This window comes from Cottoperca gobio, chromosome 11, assembly GCF_900634415.1.
Source record: "Cottoperca gobio chromosome 11, fCotGob3.1, whole genome shotgun sequence".
Classification (NCBI taxonomy): Eukaryota; Metazoa; Chordata; class Actinopteri; order Perciformes; family Bovichtidae; genus Cottoperca; species Cottoperca gobio.
The window spans coordinates 7,521,501-7,547,516 of NC_041365.1; the positions used below are offsets into that span (position 1 = coordinate 7,521,501).

Consider the following 26,016-nt stretch of genomic DNA (forward strand, 5'->3'; position numbering starts at 1 on the left):
GGTCTTGGCGGGACGTGATTGAGTGTTCCTGATACTAACACTGTTGATGAAAGTAAAAGCTGTTTATTAGTAAGATCCACTGATGTCCATTCACCTTGATAAATTCTAAGTGAGGTAAATAAAAAAAAGATATTTGGCTTAAAACACTCACCACTTAAGATCGTACCTAACGTACCAAACAAATCAAATCAAATCAAATCAAATTTATTTGTATAGCCCAATATCACAAATTATACATTTGTCTCAGTGTGCTTTACAGACTGTACAGGTTACAACATCCTCTGTCCTTAGACCCTCGCATCGCACAAGGAAAAACTTCCAAACAGGAGGGAGCGTACATAATGTGTCACTTTGTTCCTGGACATGAGACAAAGCGAGGTGTCTCTGTAGGAGAGCGCAAGCCTGGGTTTTCTGAGCCTTTGACAAATACCCAGTGACACACACACACACACACACACACACACACACACACACACACACACACACACACACACTGCTGGATTTGAGGTTTGGTCAGACTGACCTGAACTCCATGACCTTTTTCCTAGAACTACATTGACCCTGAACCATGTGAGGGCCGCTAGGATTCACTGTGACACAGAACATCAGCTAACATCTGCTAATACCTTGCCAGTTGATTAACAGTTTGAACTTACTGCTGCTTATCAGTCTGTTTCTAATGCAACGTTCAAGAACTATGCTGTCAATGAGGACGTGATATTGAGAGCTAAAGACAAGTTACAAATCCTCCCCATGACTCCAGCAGTGTTTCCTAATAGGTTCACTCCCCTTTAATTGCATCACACATTTTCCAGTATATATATCTATATATATAAATATATATAGATATATATATAGATATATATATATATATATATATATATATATATATATATAGATATATATATATATATAGATATATATATATATATAGATATATATATATACTGCTTTATACAGCAAGGCATGACAGAATGTGTGTAACTTTGCACGATAAACTGTTTTCAAAGCTCACGGCTAAATGCAGACGTTGTAACTGTGCATGAGCACGAGGCACATGTTTGTTTTGGAGGTTGGCTGCACATTTGAGTTTTGAGGAGGTGTTGCTCAATGAGGTTAGTATGAGCCACTATCTTTCGGCTTAAATATTAGTGCTGACTGCTCATGTTTATATTTGGTTGCCTTGGTAGTGAGATGTATTGATAATGAGGGAAGTACAGATGTCAGGGACTCCTCAGAAAAATACTGCGTCCGTTCCCCTTTTCAGAGAGGGCACTGCAGTCTGTGCTCTTATTTAGGGTTACATATATAGCATTAACAATCATATTAAAATGTGTGTATGTGTGCTTGAATGTGCGTTTTAGTGTGAGCATGCTTCTCTTCCTACCTGCTGACCGGCAACAAGTCTAGACTTTATCAGCATGACCCACAGAGGTCAAAGCTTCTCTTTGGAAGTGATCATTTGTGGAGTTGCAGTCTGAATATCTGGTGGTGATGTTGAAACAGAAACGTCCATTTCCAGCTGAATAATCAATCGAAAACTAGACTCATCCAAAAGTTCAAAGATTCACATTGCAAAAGTGCTCGTTCAATCCCCAAATCACAAAAAAGAAACGCAAGCCCCCTCTCCCTTCAACACCCTATGGTCCGATTCTCAGAAACCTTGCACAAGGCTGCTAAGAAGCTGCTGGATTTGCAGGTTTCAGTTTGAACTTTTTGCAAAGGTTTTCCTCAGTCCTAAGAGTGTTTGCCAAGAGCAAAACATGATTAGTGTCCACCAATAGTAATACTGCTCAGTCCCCTCTAGTCCAGCTTTGGAGAGGAGATTTGTAGGAATTATGTTGTTGTTGTTTACTTATAATCTTTTAAAACTGAGGCACAGTTTCATAATGCCTCGTAAAAGTAGTAAGCTTGTGTCCTGTGCTCATTTATACGCTTTTCTGCTTGTAAGCTCCACAAAAGAAAAAAAAAGGGTTTTGACCAGATGTGGCTCAGCTCAGGCTGTCTGGTTTTCTTAGAGAATTACCTTCGGCTGCGCACAGTGAAGGATTTGTAACTTGCACCAGTGTCACCATTTCATCTCCACTACAAAGTACAACTCATGTTGGTAAATAAATGTTCTCCATGAAAGAGAAAAGCATATACGAATCTACATTTTTTGATTTCTGATAAGTTTCATATGGATTTTAGCATTTGGGAAATCATGCAAATGGAAATTTTAGTCCATTGCAAGTACTGCAGTATATCTTTGGCACCTCTTCTTGTAAATCCATGTAACTGAATATAACAGAAGTAGTTTCAGCCATGTCTCCCAGACCGAGCTGCTGTGAGTCATGGAAGATTTCCAGGCTGAGTCTCAACATTTGTGTTATGACTCAGTGTGAGCTGGACCTGGCTTTTAATATGTCTGAGCATCTTTAAAGAGGGTTGTGAAGGTTTGTTTTGGGAACAGAGAAAAATGCTAAAGAGGTTAGGGTGCTTTGTTCCAAAATATGTCTTTGTAATTAGTGATATTTGAAATAGATCAGTTTCTGTCATAAAACAATGTGTGACACAACACTTAAAAGCAACTCCTATTAACGTTGTGCTATAGAAGTAGAAGTGAATGTCTCAGTAGAGATTCATTTTTTTACCTGACCAGATCATGTGTTTGCGCAGTACTGCGGATACAAACTGTCATCTGAATTCTGCGAGAGCTATTTTTTGGCACCAACAAAGTGTGCAGATTGATTTATTGTGAAAAGGTCACACACTGTCCAGACGATCCCTCAACAGTGGAGATACAAAGTTATAGAACATCATAGTGATGCAAGAGCATGCTATTTGCAAATAATATCTCAGTAAGCAGTAATTTTGCAATTGTGCATCAACAGCGAGACGAGCATCGTGACCCTTCATTTGACTTTAATGAGGCCTTTCAATTCCCCGCGATATTTTTAAAATCCTTTTAAATTGATCCTTTTAATTTGCACTCAGCTGAAAAGCTTTGTATAGTATAAGCTACTTTTGAAATGTGCAATAATATACAGTGAAACCAGATTACATTCACAGCTAACCACTTACAATTAAAGACTGATGTATCATATGCAAACATTTCACAGATCCCATTCCCATCCCACACGTGTGTGTGTGTGTGTGTGTGTGTGTGCGCGTGTGTGCGTGTGTGTGTGTGTGCGTGTGTGTGTTCGAGGTGGGCTGAAAGGAACTGCAGTAATTTCACAGAGCTAGAACTGTGCGCCTGCCCCACTTTCAGTCTTTTAATCATGTATAGACACTCGGGGCACTCCTGTGTATGTGTGTGTGCACGCGCGCACATATGTGTATTAATCCGTGAGCGTGAGAGAGGGTTTTGGTACAGTATGTGTCAGAAGAGGTTGCACTTAGAACTCCCTGAACTGAGAGTTTGTGTGTGTTTTCTCTCTCTAATGCATAAGTCTTGAACATAGAGACGCAGTCGGTCACTACACTAACGCTGTCCTGATTTAAACCTTCGGGCCGCAACTGGCTTTGTTGTCAGAGATTCATTGGATTGAACTTTGTTTGCTTAATAATAAGCTGAGATATCTTCTCTGACATTTTGATGCAATACAAGACCCTAAATATGATATTCACAAGTCTTATGTGAATGTTAGGAATATGTAAATCATTAGAACTTCTGCTTTGAGATGGATGGATGGTCCTAAAATGTAACATTCCTAACTACTCTCAACAACACTTAGAGTTGGACATTTAGACGTCAAATAAATGTAGTGGTGGTCATCAACAACTAACTACAATCTATATGTGACACGGTGTCTGTGTGTGTTTGTGTCAGCGCACATTTTATTTGTTGGACCCTCCAACAATGGAATCTCAGTATGACCTTGTAGCAGTTTGTAGCCCCATGACGCCCATCCCTGTGACTAACACCAATTTCAACATGCTGCCACAAGGCGCTATTGTACTTGAAAAGAACACAATGAAATATGTAGCAGCTTCAGCCCGCCTCCCCTCTTCGTGTGGAGAACTATGTTGTATGTTGTGATAAATAGAGAGGTATGGTAAGTGCATTGCATATTTTGAATCAGACATCTTTTTATTTTAGATTATATTATGTCTCTGTGATAACCATTGTCGCCTCAAGGTAGCGTTCATCTCTAAAAATAGAGCTGTATTTAGTCCGAACACCCTGGAAATATTTAGGCCATGGATTCCCTCACTAGAGCTGTAGGCACACTGGAAGGGGAGATAAGGACAATGGGAGCGCCTTACAAGATGCAGTTTGTTTGTGGCTACGCGGTGCACTTAATAAAAAACGATGTGTGGTTTTGTCTCGGGGGCGGGGGATCTCCATCTTACTATTTCTTTCCTTTTGCGTGACATATCATATCATGAGAATGAACGGTAAGAACAACACTGCTGAAATGTGATCAACCTGATACTAACACGTGTATAAGTATTTGTTATCTTTCTGCCCGGGGTATTTGCATTTTCTCGTGGCTCTTTTGTGTGTAAGTGCACAGAGAGGAGAGGTCACACTTGACATGTCTGAGCCTTGCCCCTGGAGCCAGGACAGCAGTGCTGAACATCTCCAGCCTGACAACTATTGACAGTGTAGCTCACTATGGAATGCTAACACGCAGACAGGGTGTGGCCCCGCTGTGTTCGCTGCTCTGACCCGGCGACCTTGGTTACATAACCAATTGGCAGTGTTTTGTAGGAGTGACAGAGAAAAGCGTTTTATGATGTGTCATGTGTCACTTTCTGATGATTTTGCAGATTCGAATGAGCATGTTGCACCCATACTTTGTCCAAATCCACCAAGAGCATAGAATACAAACGTACACATATGCACGTGTGTACACACAGCACTAGCACTCAAGGTTAAACAAAGATAAGCAGACTTTATTTGGGCTAAGGGCAGTGCAGCATGTTGGACGTGAGCCATGACCTGACACACACACACGTAGTACACACACCTGTCAGTGGTGGCGTCTGCTAAGTCCTCTTTCTTGTACTCTCTCTGTTCCTTTGTCCTCTCTGTCTTGGTCATTAGACTTTGTGGCAGGATCTCTAGGGACAGCTGGTGGGGCAGTGTGAGCACCTGCACTCTGTGTGTGTGTGTGCCTCTTTATGTACATCAGTGGGGTTGGGAGGGGGTACCTGCTGTGTTCTGGCCAAGTGTGTGTGTGTGTGTGTGTGTGTGTGTGTGTGTGTGTGTGTGTGTGTGTATCAGTTTGTGTATGTTTAGTGTGTGTTAAGTGTGCGCATGTGAGCACCTGTGCTGCCAGCAGGAACCTGCCACAGTCGTGTCGCTTGATGACGTAGGCTGGTGACTTTCTAAGGTCGTGCTGCGAACCCTATAATAACTATTATATTCTTAAAGTCAACTCGCCTTAGTGTCCACAGAAGGATATTAAAGTATTTGGTGCATTGCACATACACGATAGATACAAATACAAATACAGTATTTTTGTTCTTATATTTCATTTCCTTTTAATTTAAGGGTTAATTTCCACTTTATATCAATCACAACATGTAAATAAAGTGTAATTAGTGTTGTTAATTTGTCTTCAGTGTCCTGTCGTGCATTTCATGTTCATTCGACATGTAGTTTCAGACGTATTGTTGAACTTGAAACCATTTGATCTTCTCTAAACTAACAAATTAGATTTGCCTTTAAACAAAAAAGCATTTTATTTAGTTTTGGTTAGGCTTGCACTTTATGGCATTCGGAACATATATTATACGATTGAAGGGATGATCGACGATTGTTCTTACACCGGTATTAAGGCAATTTGAACTTATTTAGTATTATTTTTCTAAAATAATCTGTAAAATCTGCGCCATACTGTCCAAAGGTTTGCTCTGTGATCCATCCAACGATCGCCCAACCCTATACACATATTCACTTTGGTTTTAGTACTTCTTGTCCTTAAACAATGAACTTTAACAGTGATTTATACAAGCAATCAAGCCATCAGAAATAAACTGCTCTCTCGCCACAGTTAAAAGCATGTCTGACAAGAAAAAGAGTGCAGGTGTGTCAAGCAGTTAAATGGGGTCTCATGACACCTGCTCTTACAGCAGCAGCTTCTATCCCCTCGCGCTAATGTGGCGGCGGAACATCAGTAATCCGGCCTATTATACCTGCCGTCTCCTTCACTGTAGGATTACTACTGGAGAGTAGGACCTGTCGCATAACAACTGTCTACTATCCTTGTGTAACTTATATATAAAACATTTCACTATCTACTTTTTAATTGTACGGTTGGTTAATTGTATTTGGTGTCTTCTTTGTGGCGGGAGTTTGATGCACATGACGTTGGGCTGGAAAGTATTGTGTGTTTAAATAAAGGAGAGATGATTTAGTTTGTGTAAAGATGACATTGAGACTGAGCTTTACATATATGTGTGTGTGTGTGTGTGTGTGTGTGTGTGTGTGTGTGTGTGTGTGTGTGTGTGTGTGTGTGTGTGTGTGTGTGTGAGAAAAAAAGACGAGAGAAAAATGATCAAAAGCAGTAATTACTATGCATGCGTGGGCCGCATATATGTCTTCTGAATGTTTGGGAAAAATAGTCAAAGAACCCAATTTGTGTGCACACGTGTGTACCACTTTGAAGATGTGATTATGTGTGTGTGTGTGAGTGTGTTCCCTGCAGGCCCCCCTCCCAGTATATTCCCCTTATCCCGGTGTTGGGATCTTAGAAGGGCGATCAAAGCCGGGTGCAGCCTGCGACTCCCGTATCTCCGGGCTGACGTGGCTCGACTGAGGAATGCTGAGTAATTCCCTCAGGTGGCAGCTGAGTGCTCTGATGTTCAGCGTTTGGTGCACTCTGTCAGTCTCACTAACACATGTTAGCTCCTCACACACGTGTGTGTTCAGAGGTAAACACTATACATACATGTGCACAAACAGGAGAGTAATGGAGGAATTTCTTTCTCTGTCGCGCACTCAGTTTCTTCTCTTTCACTCATTATTTTTTTTACCGCACACACTTTTCTTCTATGCAGCATCTGCTCTGTATGATGTTCCCCTTCACTCACATCTCTGTCACGTGTCATGGTGGTGTTGTGATGTTGTGATGTTAGGATGTGTTGCCCTGGAGAATACTAGTGTTAGAGAGGAGAGACGGGGAAAGGAAAGAAGGGAAGACTATGAGATCTATGAGAAGGATGTTGGATTTGAATTTAAATCTTGCTTGGTCTACATTCAAATCCTCCGGTTTAAGGGTGCAGCAACTGAAAACACCAACGCTGGTGAAAGAAATGCACTTACGGTTTGTCTCGATAAGGAAATCTAATCCTGAAAGCACTTTGTAACATTGAAAACACAACCTTGATAGATTGTTATCAAGTCGACATTGTAAATTCCTGAGTGAAGAAACGTGATTGCGTCATGGCATTAAACAGCTGTTCTTATTTCATAAGAAGTTTAATGACATCAAGAGATGCTCAATTAAAGTCCCGGAGGGGAGTCCGAGAGTGAGCGAGTGTGTGCGAGCTAAACCTCTGCACAGACAGCAGTTTCCCCGATGATGTCTCAATACTGTGTGCATTTGAATCTTTATCTATCCCTGTACACCAGTCCGCCTTATCTAAGTTGTGTACATACTGTCATTGTCTATTTAAGCTGCACTACTATCTTTGCTATCTAGGTTGTGTATGGAAGCATGCTGTATGAATGGTAGTGTAGACGTGTCTGTGTTTATCAGCAGGGAAAAGCGTGATCGTCATCAGGTACACAGAAGCACATTTGTGCATTTAAAGAGAACTGAAGTTTGACCTGCAGTCATAGTGCAGCGGGTTGGTGAGGGTTTTGTCTCACTCCCTCACACTGCTTTTCTCAATTTCAATGTATTGATTCATAATAGTTCACAAACAGTATCGCCAAACAATTGCATGTAATTAAGTTAGATAATAATACTAATAATAAGGCCTAGTTTATGCTTGAACATGTGTCAGATTGAGCAGATTCTGTTTCACATCTTTACACTAAATTGTTCCCATGTTATCGAATTAACTCTGACTAATTTACTTTGTGCTTTATGGAGAGTCTTACAGGCATGAATCAGCGATGTGTACAAACTGTGTGGTTCTCTGAAAGAGTTGCTTCAACGACTCCTGCATGACTTGTGTTGGTCTCTGATGTAGCTGTAAGCTGCAGGCTGCTGCAGACGGGGGTTGTGTTGGACTAACCAGGCTATTGTTGGCCAGTTTGTTGCTGGTCTTGTTGTGTGCAGCCAGTGAACCCAGAGCCTGCAGTGCAATCCAAGAACTTTGCAACGCTGCACTTTCCTCAGTCCTTGGAAGCCAACACTTATGACGCATTTCAAACCAGAAAAACAGCTTGTTTGTTGCAGTGTATCTTTTGTGGAATAGCCAAGTAAAAGTCAGTTTCTGTGGAATTCCCTTCTGAGGACGGTTACCTTCTGGTGCCTTTGGTCCTTTTTATTTGAGGGTTTATAAAAAAAAATGTTTCATCTACATACAAAGATACAAACAAAGAACAAAGGCAGCATAAGGAAGGACATGCTTATGGAGCCAAACAAGCCCCACAAGGGAGCATGGAGTGCCCTCTGAGCCTCCGGAGAATGCTTTTAATTAATTGAATCTCATAAATAGAAGCAAAAAGCTAATAATGTGCGAAAACATAAGCTGATGTGACATGAACATTTGAATCTAAAATACAGTAATGAAAAACATAATTTAACAAGCTCTAAATACAGATAGTCAAGTTGTATTCCTCTCTGTCTAGTAGCACACACACACACACACACACACACACACACACACACACACACACACACACACACACACACACACAACTTGTGGCTCTGTTGACAACTGTGCTTGCTGGGTCTCTGTAGATGTGGGTGGAATGTGTGTGTGCAACAGAGAGGCAGCAAGCAGGGGACCAATAGAAAAGCAGACTGAAAGTGGAAGGGCATGGGTGCACATGGTGACACACACACACACACACACACACACACACACACACACACACACACACACACACACACACACACACACACACACACACACACACACACACACACTCAGGCTGCCAGTATTATTGAGTGTGTTGTGTGACAGACAGGGAACTGAAGCCTTGGCTGCTGAGTTGGACAAAAAAAAATTGCATTTCTTTTGTGTGTGTACGTGTGTGTGTGTTTACACACCTATATGTGGATGTGTGCACACATTCAGACCACTCTTTTCCATGAAACAGATGGACAAAGGGAAGCCAGTTAAAAGCTCTTTCCCCGTATTGATTTCTAAGTTGATAAATATAAAGATAGATATTCATTTATGGGAAGAGGCAGTTTCATAGACTGAACTGAAATATATTGTGGAAAGAGGGTAGAGAAGTAATGATTTTATTGGTGGTTGTAATTTCTGTTAAGCAGGTAAATGACTTCCTGAATTACTCTTTTCCAAGAAGCATGTACTCAATGTGCCTAACTATCTCGCCACTATCACATGCGTCTGCACGTATCTGTCTGCTAGTCTCGCATATTACTGGACCCATCAGCGTCATACTCTTTTTGTGTTTATTAATGACTGTATGCTCCAGGACCTCTTGTGGTTGTGGTGATTGGTCACGGTGATCAACAACTGCTTCAGTAGCAAAACACATTTCCGGCTAAGCTAAAAACAAGCTTTGGCTTTTGGCCTTTGTCACGGCTCAAAAATTGCCTTCCATAGAAAAGTTTGGTCTCATTTTGAACTGGAGTATCTGCAGATTAATTACATAACCAATATGTTATGATCCACGGAAGTTAGGCACGATACGTAATGAATGAATCCTATTTTTGTTATCTTTTGCCGCCATCTTGACTGTAAGGGAAGCGTGAGGGACGATTTGAGTGAGATTCAAATCTTTTTTCCGAGGGAGAGGGAGACAGCTGGTGGAGATTTGCTACTCTACTGAGCGCACACTATATCTGTTGTGAAAACACCTAGCTCTGTAACACATTTCTATGTATTGATCTTGCGTTAGCCTTGTGGCTCGGCTACCAGGGCTTCCACATCAGCTCTCAGAGTTATGTATCAGAGATTGATGAACAGATCGTACTGTTACAAGCTCACCAAGCTGCATTTTCATGATCCATGTTGCAAACTACAGTTTTCACAGTGCTGTTAGATAAGAGTCGGGTATGTTTACTATGCTAATTAAGTTGTTAATCTACACTAATAGTACAGGCAGTCACTAAAGGAAAAAGCTTTTTAAGCCTTAGTGTAAATAGAAATGGAAAAGTACAGAAAACTGTTTTTTAATGTAAATGTAATATATTATATAATATAATATAATATAATATTGTGTAGCCGACTTTTCTTCAGATAGTTCCTCATTTATTTTATTTTTTTGAATCTTTAACTTCACGTTTAGAGCTACATCTACTCAAAGGGTTAACAATTTAATTCAGGTAACACACTGTACAGCATGACAGTCACAAGTTAGGGAGTATGAAGCAGAGGATGTGCTGATCTTTTGTTTCTCAACCAGGCTGTGACAGACAGACAATGCACTCCCTCAAAGACAGCCAGCTTATTGTACATAGACTCTTCAATAACAAAATGTCAGACAATAAGTAGACCATCTCTACTAAAGCTGTGTGAGCAAGGTTTTCATCTTGTGTGTTCAAGTGTTTCCAATGTGGGTTTGTGAGTGTGTGTGTACGTGACACTTAATACCGTATGTATTTATATACCAGGTTTGTGTGTGTGTGTGTGTGTGTGTGTGTGTGTGTGTGTGTGTGTGTGTGTGTGTGTGTCAACTCAAACAAGAACAAGTGTGCTATAGTATCAGGGCCTGTCCCCAGGGCCTCGTTGTCACATGACCTGATTTTGTGTTGCGAAGGCAATGCCTTATTTCAAGGTTCAACTCGATGCTCCGATCCGCCTCGTGACCTTGGGACATGGCTTTGTCGCTATGGTAACAGCCTCAGAGGTTACTTTAAATGATGAGTGTGCGTTGGATGGTTGCACCGAGCAGTTATTTCTCTGTGCTTGTGTGTCACATGAGGCACTTTACTACATTTATTTACCCAGAGAAGATTAACACGCTGCAACACGGTCATAAAGTTAGAATCACACCTAGGTGATACATGATACATCTTCTGCTCAAAGTGCATTGTACTGCTTGAAATGTAAATGTTTGACCTATGGGAATTCTTTCCTTAGAGTATCCTTTTGCAAAGTAGAAAAGGATGAATATGCTACTTCTAGTATTACAAATACGTTGTACTAAAGTGTTTATTAGGGTGTTAAACTACCCGTTTCTATCAGGGAGGGTTATGAAACTGAATTGAATCAGTGTGTATTTAGTCACATATGTTGTGCTTTGGGGAAGAATCACTAACCATTTGTGGCTATGACCCAAACAATGGGAAAACCAACTAACAAACTCAAATATGTTTCCAGAGAAATAATAGTTTGCTTTCCATTTCATCATAATAGCTCTCAGTGTTCTGAGGACATTTGGTCAAAGTGAAACATTGTCCTCACCAGACAGCGAGCCAAGTTCATGAAAGACCTAAACGCCTCCAAATAACTTTTTTTTTAAAGGAGGACACACGCCTCAAACCAGTGTCTCATGCGGGTAAACAAAGCGTGGTTGCCATGCCGATAGGGCGCCAGTGTATAACACGGGTGTTTGTTCTAAATACTCCTGAGAGAGAGAGACAAAGAGAGAGATGGGACACTCTGTCAAGTTAAGACTGTGGTGGCAATCAATACAAATCCAAAGTCAACAGTTTGCCTCTATTAATATTTACACACATCTATCATCACCAGTGAAGAGGAGTGTGTTGGTGTGTTGTTATAGTAGCAAAGGACACACCCATTGATGTTGTTTTTATCTTTTATGTAAGGATATTTAAAAATATTTGATCAAAGTCAGGGCTGAAAGATAAAAGTCTTGCTGACTTTGGAGAGCTAACTAGAAAGATTAATATATGAGCAAGTTGTCTCTCAGAATAGTCACTATTTCAAGTCGAGTTTCAAGCCGCTGTTCTGCACAACTGTCACTGTAATTGTGGAAAATAACATTTGAAGGTTAAGCTGATGATTGTAATTGCATAGCGGGGGATTTGCTTAGTATGCAGTGATAATTGAGCTAGAACAAGCAAGACTCATATCAGGACAAATGATAGAATACAGTAAGGAACACTTTGAAAATGGAGTTAACGCTCTCTCTGTCTCCGTGTTTCCCTGTAGGGAATAGTGACAGCACCTGCAGACACACAGACGTGGACAGACGGCGCAGGCACCCCGGAACGCTTCCCTCCCGCTGGTGGAGAGATTCAGACTTCACACCAGGAACTGCAGCTCCAGTCGGTTGTCAGCTCTCCACTGAGCAGCAGGCTCCACCTACTCCGCCCAAGCAGCTCTGCCTCCTCGGCTCAGGTAGGACGAAAGTCTGGTATACTATAACGTGCTTGGTTCAGTTCGCATAAACTCTGCGTTTGCCTGTTTGGTTAGGTTTGTTGAGGCTGAAAGCTGTCAATCAAACTCCGCTATCACATCACAAACAAACTGCACCAAAGCGGAGCAACCTCTGAGTTTTGTCACCGCAGATTTGTAATTTTAGCATGAAATCAAAAGCTAAACTACGACTAAACCCATCTGCTGATCGTGAACTGATGAAGAATTGATCGTGTGAGCCCGCATAAGAGATGTAATGTACATATTACGCCAAAAGGAGTTCAAACGTTGTCGTATTTCAGCAGTTTTGCCTAAAAATCCAGTGAAACGCAGTGACCACAGAAAGTTGTTAGCAGCAGCCCAGATGTGGCTTAATGGTACACTCTTAATGTTTTCTGTGTAGTGTTGTTGAGTGTTAGAGTTGTGATCGAGCATGTCAGAATAACTGATTTATGTGTGTTTATGTTTATCTGTGGCCTGGAAGATAAACTTCTCTGTGCCTGTCTGAGCTCCCTCCCGTCTCTTCTCACATTCATGTGATCGTCTGATTGAATATTTTGCCTTCGTGACCCACTGATGTCTTCTCTCCCTCTAAACTCACTCCATCTCTTTTAGTCTCTATCCACGCTCAATCTTCTTCCTCCCTCCTCTTCTCCTCCTTTCTGTATCCTCACCCGCCACTGTCGGAGCTCCTCCGTCGGTCCTTTATCTCCGTCTCACCAGCTGTGTGCTGAAGCTCCATGCTCTCCTACGGGGGAGAGTAGAATGAATAGAAAGGGCTTACTGAGGACAGTGAGAAAGCCAATCCCTGCCTTTCGTCTCGTTGAACACGTCTCCTGTCGTGTCCTCTCCTCTCCTCTGTCCTAAGCTGCGACCGATCCTGTCTCCTCTGCTTCCTGCCGCTCACTGTGCCTAGAGAGGGTCTCAGATTTTGATGGAAGATGTATTTCAAGACAGAGAGTGAGGGAAAGAGATTACACACAAACGCAACCAAAGAACAGCCTGAATATTTTTTTTTAAACCAATTTTAATGAAACTACAGATATTCAGAAGTTTAATTAGTTTAAAAAAAAATCGCTGAGCCCAAAGAGTGTCTTCTGAGTGTCATCCAAGTTGCCGCACACCTGCTTTTAACAGTTTTCTGTTTATCCCCTTCAGCGATATTACGCTTACACTTGGCTCACCAACAGCAGCATGATATTGTGCTGGGATTGTGCCTGGGGACTTCTCTTCATAACTATACAAATATGTTTTGAAGTACAGACCAATTAGTTTATTAAATTAATTTTGTACCAATTCAGAGAGGAGTAGCGAGGAGGAGGCGTCGAATGAGGAGAGCTTCTGAGAGAAAGTATAAAGGAAAGGTAACATTTAGATGAAACAAATGCAAGACAAGGAGATGATTAAATAAAACATGCTGAATATAAAGTAGTCCTATGAGTTTGTTCTGTTCTGTTTCTTTCTCACTCACAGAGATTCAACCTCTCCTTGCCCTCCTTTCCCTCCCTCTCTCCTCCCCGTCTCCTCCGTTATTCACCCATCACTCTTGCAGAATGGAAATTACACATTTACACTCCCTGCTTCTTTCTGCTTCCCCTCACTTTTTGTAACTTGGCCGTTGACAGTTTCCTTTCTCTGAGCAGAAAGCCTCAGAAACGAGCAGATGGAGGGCTGACAGTCTCGAAGCTCAAACAACGACGAGTCATGACGATCAACACATGTCAGAATATGGCTGTTAATAGGGGAACCATATACAACCTGTCAGTCATCCATATGGTTGATGGATCCATGTTTGTCTAGCTGCCTGCTGGGGGTGTAGAGTCACAATACATTTACCTAAGATTTTACAATAGTGTTAGGATGTTTGGCGTGTGCCTTTTGTTGCGTCCTCATGTCTTCCAGTGAGTTCGACTTATGTTTCCAGAGGCCGAGCTAATTGCAAGTTCATAAATAATACACTTCTTATGAATGTGAGTTAATATAGTGTTCCTGTTTCGCTTGTGTGTGCATAAAGATCCACCAGTCTTACATAAGTCCATGTTGAATCCACTATGGTAAACAAAACATGGTAATTTAATTATGAATTTGTCTGTTTTTTAAAAAAAATACCATTTTAATGTGTGTTTAGAGCAGAGTGATATTACACTTAAATGACATGTTACTTTTGTTTTTACTACTTTGTTTTCATTGCTCCATTGAGTAAGGTGTCCTGTCAACTCTACTGTAGTATTCAGGATTCCTAGAAATAAGCAACACAATCAGCTGCTTTTCCTTTCACATGGATCCGCTCATTGAGTCTCTTCCATTACTCGCTGACTTTAAATTCAGATGATTCCCGGGGCTTGTTTGCAAATAATGCGTGGCTTTGTTTTTTTTTTGTAAATGCAGAACTAGGCTGTGATATTTTAGATGCCATGAGAAACAGTGAACTTATTTAAGTCTTGCAGGGGAAATCTGACAGCTTTATATGGATTCAATCAATTTCCAGAGATTGATTTGTTTTTTTTCTCATTCCAAACTGAAATCACTCCCACCCACTCTCTCATGGTTAGACTCAATGCAGCCTGCAGCAACGGCTCACAGTAATCTCAAAGATGTCAAATTACCAATTAACCCAGCAATGCTCTCTATAATAAAGCTTCAGGAGCCTTTAGATGTTCTACAACACCAGAGGGTATCAGTCCTTGAACAAATGCTCAATACAAAGTAAACTGAGCCTGTGCCTGTTGTTTTGACGTTAGACTGCAGTAATTTGGACGCTGGCAAACACCAGACAAGTTTATGTGGATCCAGCAATAAGCTTAGAATAAATACCAGTTAAATGTCAAGCATACAAGAAAATCATTAAAACTTCACATGTAGTAAGAAACCTGTTACATTCTGTGCACATTGCGGCCTTCAGAGGGTTAAGCAACTCTCTCTCTCTGTCTCTGTCTCTGTCTCTTTCTCTCTCTCTCTCTCTCTCTCTCTCTCTCTCTCTCTCTCTCTCTCTCTCTCTCTCTCTCTCTCTCTCTCTCTCTCTGCTCTCTCTCTCTCTCTCTCTCTCTCTCTCTCTCTCTCTCTCTCTCTCTCTCTCTCTCTCTCTCTGCAGTGCATGCTGGGAGTTTGTGTGTAAGTGAGACGCTGAGTGTGGGTTTTCGTTTTCAATCTTTTTGATAGAGGGTTAAGCAACTCTCTCTCTCTCTCTCTCTCTGTCTCTCTCTGTCTCTCTCTGTCTCTCTCTGTCTCTCTCTGTCTCTGTCTCTGTCTCTCTCTCTCTCTCTCTCTCTCTCTCTCTCTCCTCTCCTCTCTCTCTCTCTCTCTCTCTCTCTGCGTGTGTGAGAGCGTGGATTTCCCCTTCTCTGTTTTCTTGTAATAGCTGCGCTCTGCTTTATTTGATCTGGGCTCCGCTCTCATAGTAGGATTGAATTGGGTTTGGAGAGTAAGGGAAACACACACACACACACACACACACACACACACACACACACACAGACACAGACACAGACACACACACACACACCTGAGACTGCCAACTTGCTACGGCAGCTGCTCCAGAACGAAGGAGGGAGAAATAGAGAGAGGGAAGGAGGGGGAGAAAATAATTAAGATACGTGAAGGTAAGAGAAGAGACAGCTTAACACGAGAGTAATGGAGTGAAGAGAGATGAGTAAAAGAGAGGTAACTTGCATCTTAAAACGAAAGTGTTCTCTCCTAATCTTGCACTGGCCACAGAGAGGGAGAAGCAATTCATTCATTCGGGACACTTTTTCTCATTGAATAACCCCATCTTCTGTCCACTGTCGCCGCCCCCCCTCCCGAGTCTCTCACTCAGTCTCTCTTTTGTCTCGCCGTCTTTACTCGTCATGCCGCCCCTCTCCACAAACACGCTCTCCGACACACACGTACTTTGGCTGTCTCTACACACTAAGCAATTAGTTAATTACCTTGCCCGGTGTCGCCGAGTTCATCCAGACTGCTGTTTTTTTTCCTTTCCGGCATTTACTAAGAGGAGAAGAGAGAAGAAGAGAAATAATAAAAGAAAAGATATAATGGAAGACCTGCGGACCTGAGACCGCCTAATGTGCATGTACTAGAAACTCTTCACAAGAGAGAAGTAAAGAAATTCACTGAAGTACTTTGGAACTAAATTGATTTGAATGTTTCAACCAAGGCCATTTTGTTAGGTTTCATGCCTCCTTTTGTAAAGATAATTCACAAAGGTGTATAAATGTTACAAAAGTAAGAAACACTGCTTGTAGATGAAGAGACTATACTTGGACTGGAAAGTCTTCAAAAACGCTTTAAGAGAGCACAAAGGAACTATAATATATTAAATACCTTGGATTTAGGTTGCAAAACTAACACGATACTTACCTTTAGACCAGAAGTCTTCAACAGGGGGGGGAGGGGTCTGACAACTTATTTAGTTTATTAGACAATTTTCTTTTTTTTTTCTTTTTCTTCTCCACCAATTGAAATGTCTTTAAATACACACACTCAGTATTAATTGAATAGCTTAGTATTGAGTGCACAATAACAGGGTAGCTATGTTTATACACGGCACTAGACCCAGTTTAATATAAAACACAATTTTATACAATATATATATAGACAGGGGTCCTTCTATAGACCCCTGCTTTAGACTTCTTGCCATGCGCATACATACAGCACGTTTCCATTTTTATAATTATGGAAGCAGCAGCCATGTTTTCCCTCATATGTATTTGGGTCTCATTGAAAGTCTATCTAACCCTTGAAATCCCTCATGATCCAGTTTCCATATCAATCGACCCTCTTATGTGCGGACCGAAAACTGTAGCATAAACCGTTCTGCAAGTATGTAGTGCTCCGCAGCACGGCAGCACAATACATCTTTTGTCTTTCTCTCCCACCCGTCAAAGCAGTTATGTCACAGTATTGATAAAAACAACTTTCTATTTGCACGCTTGATACAATCATAAAAGGGAATCACAAATGCTCTTTCTGTTCTGAGAACCACAAAATAAAAATGTATTTAAGTTTACAATAAACAGCAGCAGCTACTTTATGTTCCGTACAGCCGCCGTGTGTTTACAAAGGAGGGATGTGGAAGTCAGGCTTAATAATAATACAGGGGGTCTAATGGCTTCCCCCATAGGAGCTAATCAGCGTGTGCGTGTCGGCTTGGCTCAACCACTGTGTTCCATTACTCTGATAAACATCCCCGTGTGTACCGTGCCTTTCTGCGAGTTTGTGATTCTGTGTATGCCTGTCAGCATGTTTGTTGTGTTAATACAGCGTACACCTTTATCTATACGTGTCTGCATCCGCGTGTGTGCATACAGTAGAGCGCGTGGGCGTATGTATGTGTGTATGTACGAGACGCAGCCTTCACTAGTATGTGCGCCACAACATGCTGAAAGCAGATTTAAGGGAAATGTGAAATGTCATGTGGAGCTGTGTGGTATCGACTGGAATTCATCCAGCAGCATTGAAAAAACATGTTGCTGTAGGTCACCACTAATGAGCCGTGTGTGTGTGTGTGTGTGTGTGTGTGTGTGTGTGTGTGTGTGTGTGTGTGTGTGTGTGTGTGTGTGTGTGTGTGTGTGTGTGTGTGTGAGAATGGGGGTTGGACGCGTGTTTTGTGCGCTAACTCAATAACTCACTCTCAGAAAGTGAGTTATTGTATCCAAGCATTTACTTTTAAATGTGTATTTAAAAGCTGCCTAAAGTGTGTGTTTTAGGACCTTAAGAAGTGTGTGTTTGTGTGTAATTCCGCTCTGTGCGGGTGCCATTATTCACATAAGCGTGTTTGTCTGCTTTCGGGGTGTTTAATCCACCATCCTTCCTAACTCCGACCCACTTTTGTTGCTCTTTTCTTTGTTCGCTCTTGATTCCCTTCTGCTTTATAGCATTAAGCAATGAGTAATGATGACTGACATCATCTCTGGCTTGGCTAGCGCAGACTAATTGGCCAGAGCGATCTGATTGCATTAGATGTTATTCCTTCAGGGTATTCCCTATCCTCCGCCCCCGCTTTGAAATATATCCCTCATTGTTTTCATGGAGGAACTTATTGCTTTTGTGTGGCATTTGCTTTTTGGTTTTACTGTATTCATATTAGGATTTCACCGGTTGGTTGTAAGCAGGTTGTAAAATTTGCAACTTTTGATTTATGGTTTGTGCGTTTGAACCTGAAAAGTAACTAATGTTAAAAGCTGAAATTGTTGTCGAGCCTTGACTGGTCTTAATAATTGCTATCATCTAAAATGCACGTCTCAGGAAACCTCAAGGATATTACAAACGCGCTATGGGGACACTAATATACTACTGAAATGTCTTTTGGTTATTGTGTGGATGCTCTGAGGTGCTCATGTGAGAAAGCAATAAAGGTTGAAAAAGGTTTAGATTTACTAACAGCCATGAGAGGCTTTTTCCTCCACTCATCTCTCTATCTGTCTCTCTCTCTCTCTCTTTTCTCTCTCTCTCTCTCTCTCTCTCTCTCTCTTTCTCTCTCTCTCTCTCTCTCTCTATCTCTCTTTTTCTCTCTATCTCTCTCTATCTCTCTTTTTCTCTCTATCTCTCTCTATCTCTCTTTTTCTCTCTATCTCTATCCCTCTCTCTCTCTCTCTCTCTCTCTCTCTCTCTCTCTCTCTCTCTCTCTCTCTCTCTCTCTCTCTGTGTCTTCTTCCTTTCAGAGCCACCTTTCCAAGTGAGGTAAAATGATTAAGGTAATGGATGCCCCCCACTCCAACCATTCTCTTGCTATCCTTCAGTCACTACTCTGTACATTATGTTCTGTACATTAGCACGGCCCCGGGGATGCCCTCGCTCTTAGCAGCTTAATGCAATCACACCTCCAGCATAAGTGCACAGAGAGAGAGAGAGAGAGCGAGAGAGAGAGAGAGAGAGGAGATCTGAAGGGGACTGGTGGGTGGCAACTGGCGGGAGTGATCACATCAGAGGATGATAATTACATGTTTGGCCTACATATTCATTGTATCCAGAAGGCCACATTTCTTTTACATGTAAAGTGATGAAAAAAAAAAAAAGCAAACCTCAGCTCGTAAGCAACAAAGAAAAGTGGTACATGTTCTCAGATATTTTTAATGGATTGTACGCCTAGATGTTCTGAAAATAGTCAGTTCATGATGACAAACACTTTTCCTCCAAGAGCAGGTGAGCTCAGTTCAGCAACTTCAGCTTTTAGTGAGATGAATGAGGATGGCCTTTGTGGCGCCTGGGAAGTCCTTCTGCTGAGACCTATAGAAAGCTTATTGCTTTTACTACTAGGCTGTTTGATAAAGTGCCATCTTTCGGACCACCCACTCCTTCCTACTGACCGTTTGCTCTCCATATCTCATTGTCTCTCTGAGTGTTACTCCGGCTCTGTGCTGTTGCCTCTCTTATCTTTTTCACGTCTTTGTCAACTTTTGCTTCATTTTTTCCCCCTTTCATTTTGTTGTGTGTCTTTTACTTCTGCTTTTCTCTGCATGGCCCTCTCTAACTCTTTGCCACACTCTCCTCTCGTCTCGCTTTCCATACCCTCTCCTCTCTTTCTCCCCCCCCCCCCCCCCCCCATCTCTTTAAAAGTCATTCACAGCCACTGCTTTTTTAATGTTATGTACAATTCATTTTCTTAGGCGGTTGTCATGGCTGAGCAGACACTGAGTGGTGTTTCTAATTGGCGAACGGGCCTGCACGTTTACGCTCATGATGATATAATACGTCAGCAGTTAGCTCCCATCACTTGCCTCCCACCCTCAGTGATAATTACCTTGAGAAAACTAGTCAAGTTCACTTGTCAGGAGGTCTGTTAAGACAGTATTTGGGCCAGTTCGTGATGTATATACCCTGTCTTACAGTGTAACACACACAAACCTATATATGTGTGTCTGTGGTACTATTAATAATGTTAATACTATATATTATTCTTTGGATATATTCAGATCTACAGCAGATTAGTGTAATTATTTTTTAGCAAGAGCCTAATTAGCTCTTATCTGTGAAACAAAAGTTTTGCTATGGGATTGTGGTCTCAACATATCACACCATTATTCTTGCACTGCACAGCGCTCTGTATGTAGCAAGCCTTCCCACAAGATTGTAGGAGACGTCTGTTCGGCAGCGCTGATGGATGGTCACTTACGAGTATCCCTATATACTCTCCACTTATGCTCTTGTACCCCATCCTTTTATGCGTGGAGAGGTGTGGGCTAATAGCCCATTGAGACAGACTAGTTTCTCTTCACTTGGGGGAACGGAGTGAACTTGGGGCTAATGTAGCACCCTGTGGCTTCCTCAATGGTATAACAATAGCAAATGGGCTTCGGTTGAAGGATTTTAATGGAATCATCCAGGGTGATAGCAGCAGACATTATTCAATACAGCTACCTGAGAGATCTTCAAACTGACAGTATTTGTTTAAAATATATATAAATAAATCAACCACTACCACTCTGCTGAAAATAGTAAAATATTGCTGATCACAGTTTCCTGACATTTTGTGTCATCCAACATCCAACAAAAGCATAACCAGTAACCAAAAACAAATAATTATTTTAACGCTTGACTAATTAATTGATAAACTAATCGTTTTAGCTCTAGACCTTTTTGTTTCTGTCCAAATAAAAAATGACACAGTATCTAACTCTTTCTCTAACAAATGTTCTGGCCTCTGAAGAAACTCCACATGTAGCATCAGCAGCTGAATTACACAAATACATCTTCCCAATCCTTTCCATATTTTCAACATCTCTCCTTTAAATAAAATGTCTTTGTTGGACTGAAACCCTGAGACCTTTCATGAATGCATCTGTACAACACGGCCCCTCTCAGTAATAATTTAGTGCCGTGATGCTCTGCTGGGACTTCATACAGTATTGTGATAGCCCTAGAAAGGGAACATACGCACCACAGAGCTGCACAATGCCATGAGCCTGCCACTGTACATAACTGTAGGCTGTGTTGACTGGTGCGAGAGGGGTTACATAAACATAAGCAGCGAGGGAGGAACGATCTGCCATAATGTCACATTCATAAATATGTGTTGAAGAAGAGTTTAGCGACCATCAGATTGCCGTGAATATGAAGTTGGGCTGTTACTGTTACTGTGCAAAGTAAAACAGGAAAAACACTATTATGTGTCTGTTCTGCACATTCCTCTGAGAAGACCTGAATGGATTTTAAAAGGCCGTCATCCCTAAATAAATTGAAGTATTAGTATAAACAATGACGAGAGCATAGCAGACCTCAGACCTACATTAGTTAGTTATATACATGCTTGCGGGAGGGATGTACGCTCCTGTCTTGATTGTGCTGAGATACCACGCAGGGTTTTCTCACCACGACTAGAAAATAACCTCTGAGCAGTTTGAAGGCGCTAGCAATTTTGTGTGTGTACACTATGTGTGTGTTTGTGTGTGTGTGTGTTCTTGTGCGGAGGTGTGTGTGTGAATCAGTTTGACAGCAAGGATTACATAACAGAGACGCCTGCTGCTGCAGGTCACCGTGAATAACAGCAGAAGACACACACGCATGTAAATCATTACAAACGCAAACATGTGTCGTAGGTGCACGTACGCACTGACGCACATGCACACGCACATGCACGCGCACTTTAATGTTCTTGCTCTTTCGCTCTCTCGTCTTTCCATCTGGAGTATCTAGTTAGTAGTTGAGCTGCCTGATTAGCTGAATTTATATATATATATAAATATATATATATTTATATATATATATATTTATATATATATATATAAATATATATATATTTATATATATATATATTTATATATATATATTTATATATATATAAATATATTTTATATATATATATAAATATATTTTTATATATATAAAATAAATTCAGCTAATCAGGCAGCTTATATATATATATCTAAATATATTTGGATATATATATTTAGATATATAAATATATATTTATATATATATGATGAAACCTTTCCCCACAAAATAGTAAGATTTTTCAGCTCGTTATCCTCAGCTGCTTGACAATTCAAGTAATTGCTTTCAGGGAAAAATGTTTGTCTCCCTGTTGCTTTAGTATCTTTGTTCCAGTTCAGAGGGAAACTGCACAATTCCTGGAAAGTGTTACGCATGGGGCAGTACATGCAAATCATCCCATCACATGAGTAGGCATGAAAGAATTGCAACAGGAAGACAAACAAACACAGATGCAAAGGAACATAAGCAGTCCATGTACACACACAGGGATCCATCTGTGTGTTATTATGTTCACACATGCCACACACATACATGCGAACATGCACGCAAATACCCAGGAGCCATGGAGTTGCTAGCTTTGTGTATTTTTAGGTCTTTTTTAGTAGAGTTGTGGCTGCGTCTGTTTTTTGTGTGTCCCACTCGGGTACTGAACCGGACCCTGTAAACTTGAGACATTATACAGTATATAGATGTAATGCAGTCTGGGTCTCATCCCTTTCCCCTCTCCTCTCACTGCACCAGCCGTACTAATGAATCTACATTACGCCTTTAATAGAAATCCATGTCTGCGCTAAAGCTACACTAAGACACCCATGCACACACACTCACGTTATATCTTTACATCGTTCTGCAAGCTCTTACACACACACACACACACACACACACACACACACACAAACCGCATATAGAGTTTATGAGTGAGGATGACGTGCCATGTGTAGAGGACACTCGGGGTCCAGTTTGGGCACTGATTCTATTCTAAATTAAATTTGTGAATTATTGAAAAGCCTGTCCTCTTTCTCTGCTCTATCTCTCTCTCTCTCTCTGCTCTCTCTCTCTCTCTCTCTCTCTCTCTGCTCTCTCTCTCTCTCTCTCTCTCTCTCTCTCTCTCTCCATCTCTCTCTCCCTCTTTAGATCTCATTTTTCTCTCCATTCCTCTCTCTCACACACTCTTATCTCCCCCTTCCTTCCTTCGTTTCCCTCTTTTATTCTCCTCTATTAGATAAGCGGTCAGATTGATTTGTGAACCAGTAGTTCAGTGTGCGTGTGCATTTGTGTGATTTGAGTGATGTTGGTTAATCCAGTGTTTGTCCTTGGGGAAAGATTTGGCCCATATTACATCCTGCTATTACTGTGTCTAAACTCTCCTGTGCATTGAGACAGTCATTATTTACTGCTGTGCGTTGTCCCAACTCCCTCACTAGCATTTTTTTCACATGGCTCTACGCTGCTCTGTAAAGCAAATAAAGAAGGAAACAGAATGAAAAAGTGCTTTTATTTTTAGTTACAGTAAACTGGCTAATTACCCACTCCATCACTGCAAAACTATGTATGCTATCATCATTAGTTAAAGAGGAAAGAGCACCTTTAATACAGCAAATCTTATTAAGTATTGATGCACCGATCCAATACTGATATCGGGACGATACTGATTCAAATAAGTAGATCAGGTGTCAGTGATAATGTGGCCGATCTCTTCAATCTTTAGTCTATGTGTGTGTACTACGTCAGGCGTCAGCTAAAACTCAATTAGAAAGTTGACCAATGTGTTGCTGTAAGTTTGTTTTACCCAGTTGCTGGTTAACAATTCATTATTTTAAACAATAAATAACAATTCATTACATTTTTATCTGTTTTTATTTGTTACAATTTGTTTGACAAAGTTAGGAACACATTAGAGAATAATCCCAGCCTGTTGTAAAAAACAAAAAAACTTTCTTTGTTGTTATTCCCATTGCCTGTAGGCACTTCCCCCAATGAGTTAAATGCGTAAAAACAATCTACAACACTGTCTCTTTATTCAAAGAATTCCTAAAACTGTGGGGTTTGAGATGTGCCTATACCTTCATCAATACTGAGAAAGAGAGAGGTGATCATTTAAGACGGAAGGCATGATTAAATACAGTATACTGACCGTAAAACACACATACTTAACATGCAGTCTACGGCCCACCATCTTTCCAGACCGGCTCAACAGAGGTCAGATTACTACACCGTATACCACCCACTAATGACGGATCAGCAGTCACAGACATGTAGGAACCAGTGGGAAAATACTTTTACACATATTCTTGCCTCACCCCCATCGTTTATCACCCAGGGCTTATCGCTGACAGCGGCTGTGCCCCTCTACCTCTCCCTGCCTGTCACACAGACCTCCGGGTGAACTTCCCAGATATAGGATAGCTGTGAAATGGTGGGCTGGCCGGCAGTTGTGCTTTTTGTTTCGTATAGATTTGTGTCATGTATCTGGTGCCAATTGAAATGAATATTTGAGTAGGGTAGAAGTATATTGTGGCTCAATGTTGGCAGGAGTTGATGACTGGAGCACTAATAACCACTCTTTAGGGAATGCATGCTATGTTGAGCATGTCAAATAGCAACAGTTGTGTCTTTTTGCAAATATTTGATGAAGGTTTGAACTCAGATGAGTTTTGGATTTAGTTTTGAAGAGTGTGTTCTTTTTTTTTCTAGTCAAAATTGGCTCCAGCTTCTTAAATATGATCTTATATGAAAGGAAACTTAACATCTTTGTTGATTAGGTAACATCAACTCTGCTTTGGAAATGTGTGACTTCTGACACTCAATAGACCAAAACAATGAATCAGATTTATCAACAAGTAATGCAGGTTCCTTTTTAAAATGGAAATAATATAAATGCAGTCCTTCTTTTACATATTGTAATATGTTATATATATTATAACACTAAATATCTACCTTTGAGGTCGTGTAAATATTCATTAAAAACGGCCAAAAAACAAAATCAAGACCTTCAGCAGGAATCTTGAGTGTGTGAGTGTGTGTGTGTGTGTGAGAGTGTGTGTGAGTGTGTGTGTGTGTGTGTGTGTGTCTGTGTGTGTGTTTTTTTTTCTTATCCCACTCCATTTCTCTCCACCCTATGTCTGCTCCTGTGACACGGCTTCCTGTGTCCTCTTTGCTCTTCAATATTGATATGAGCTGTCATTGGTCCAGTTATTTATGAGGCCCCTCCCTGGTATTTTTCCATTGGCTCGGTCTCTACAGTAAAATTCTTCTCTAGTCAAATCTAATCCAGAGGAGCCTGATGTTCAATTGTGTGACAAAAACAGAATGTTCAACAGATATAAAACAATGAATGGTATGTGTTCAGCTTATGTACACGTGTGTGTGTGTGCTACAGCCTGTTTGCTTTCTATTTCCAGCTTTCTCTTGTTTTTTTTCCCCTCCTTTCCCTCCCTCCCTCCTAGAATTGAAGCCAAAGACTCTTTCCCATAACCTCTTCAGACCTGTGTGTGTATGTCTGTTTGTGTTTCTGCACAGAAGTCTTAAATTAAAGGCAGATCGAAAGGCACGCAAGCCTCGTACACACACACACACACACACACACACACACACACACACACACACACACACACACACACACACACACACACACACACACACACAGTGTACACATGTACACATGTACACACATGTACAGTACAGACCTCATTACACAGGCCCCAGGGACTTGTGTAGGAACTATTTCCTGTTTAGGGCTAGGGAGAAAAGGGGAAATAGTGAGGATGAAATATGACGTAACAACAGTGTTGGTCTTCCTGTGTGCTGTACCAAGGCTGGGGTGTTAGTGGTTGTAGTTTTCCATGCTCATTATCTGACCATGTGTGCAGCTGCCACAAGCTCAGTGAATTCAGTAATCTG

At 41.2% G+C, this 26,016-nt stretch overlaps 1 protein-coding gene across 1 annotated transcript in view; it reads left to right on the forward strand.

Annotated features, from left to right (window-relative positions):
• atxn1a (ataxin 1a) overlaps window positions 1–26,016 on the forward strand; it is an 83,450-nt gene that overhangs the window by 9,594 nt on the left and 47,840 nt on the right. Inside the window, 1 exon segment of the mRNA XM_029443908.1 lies at window positions 12,202–12,390. The gene's annotated coding sequence lies outside the window, so the exon portion shown is untranslated.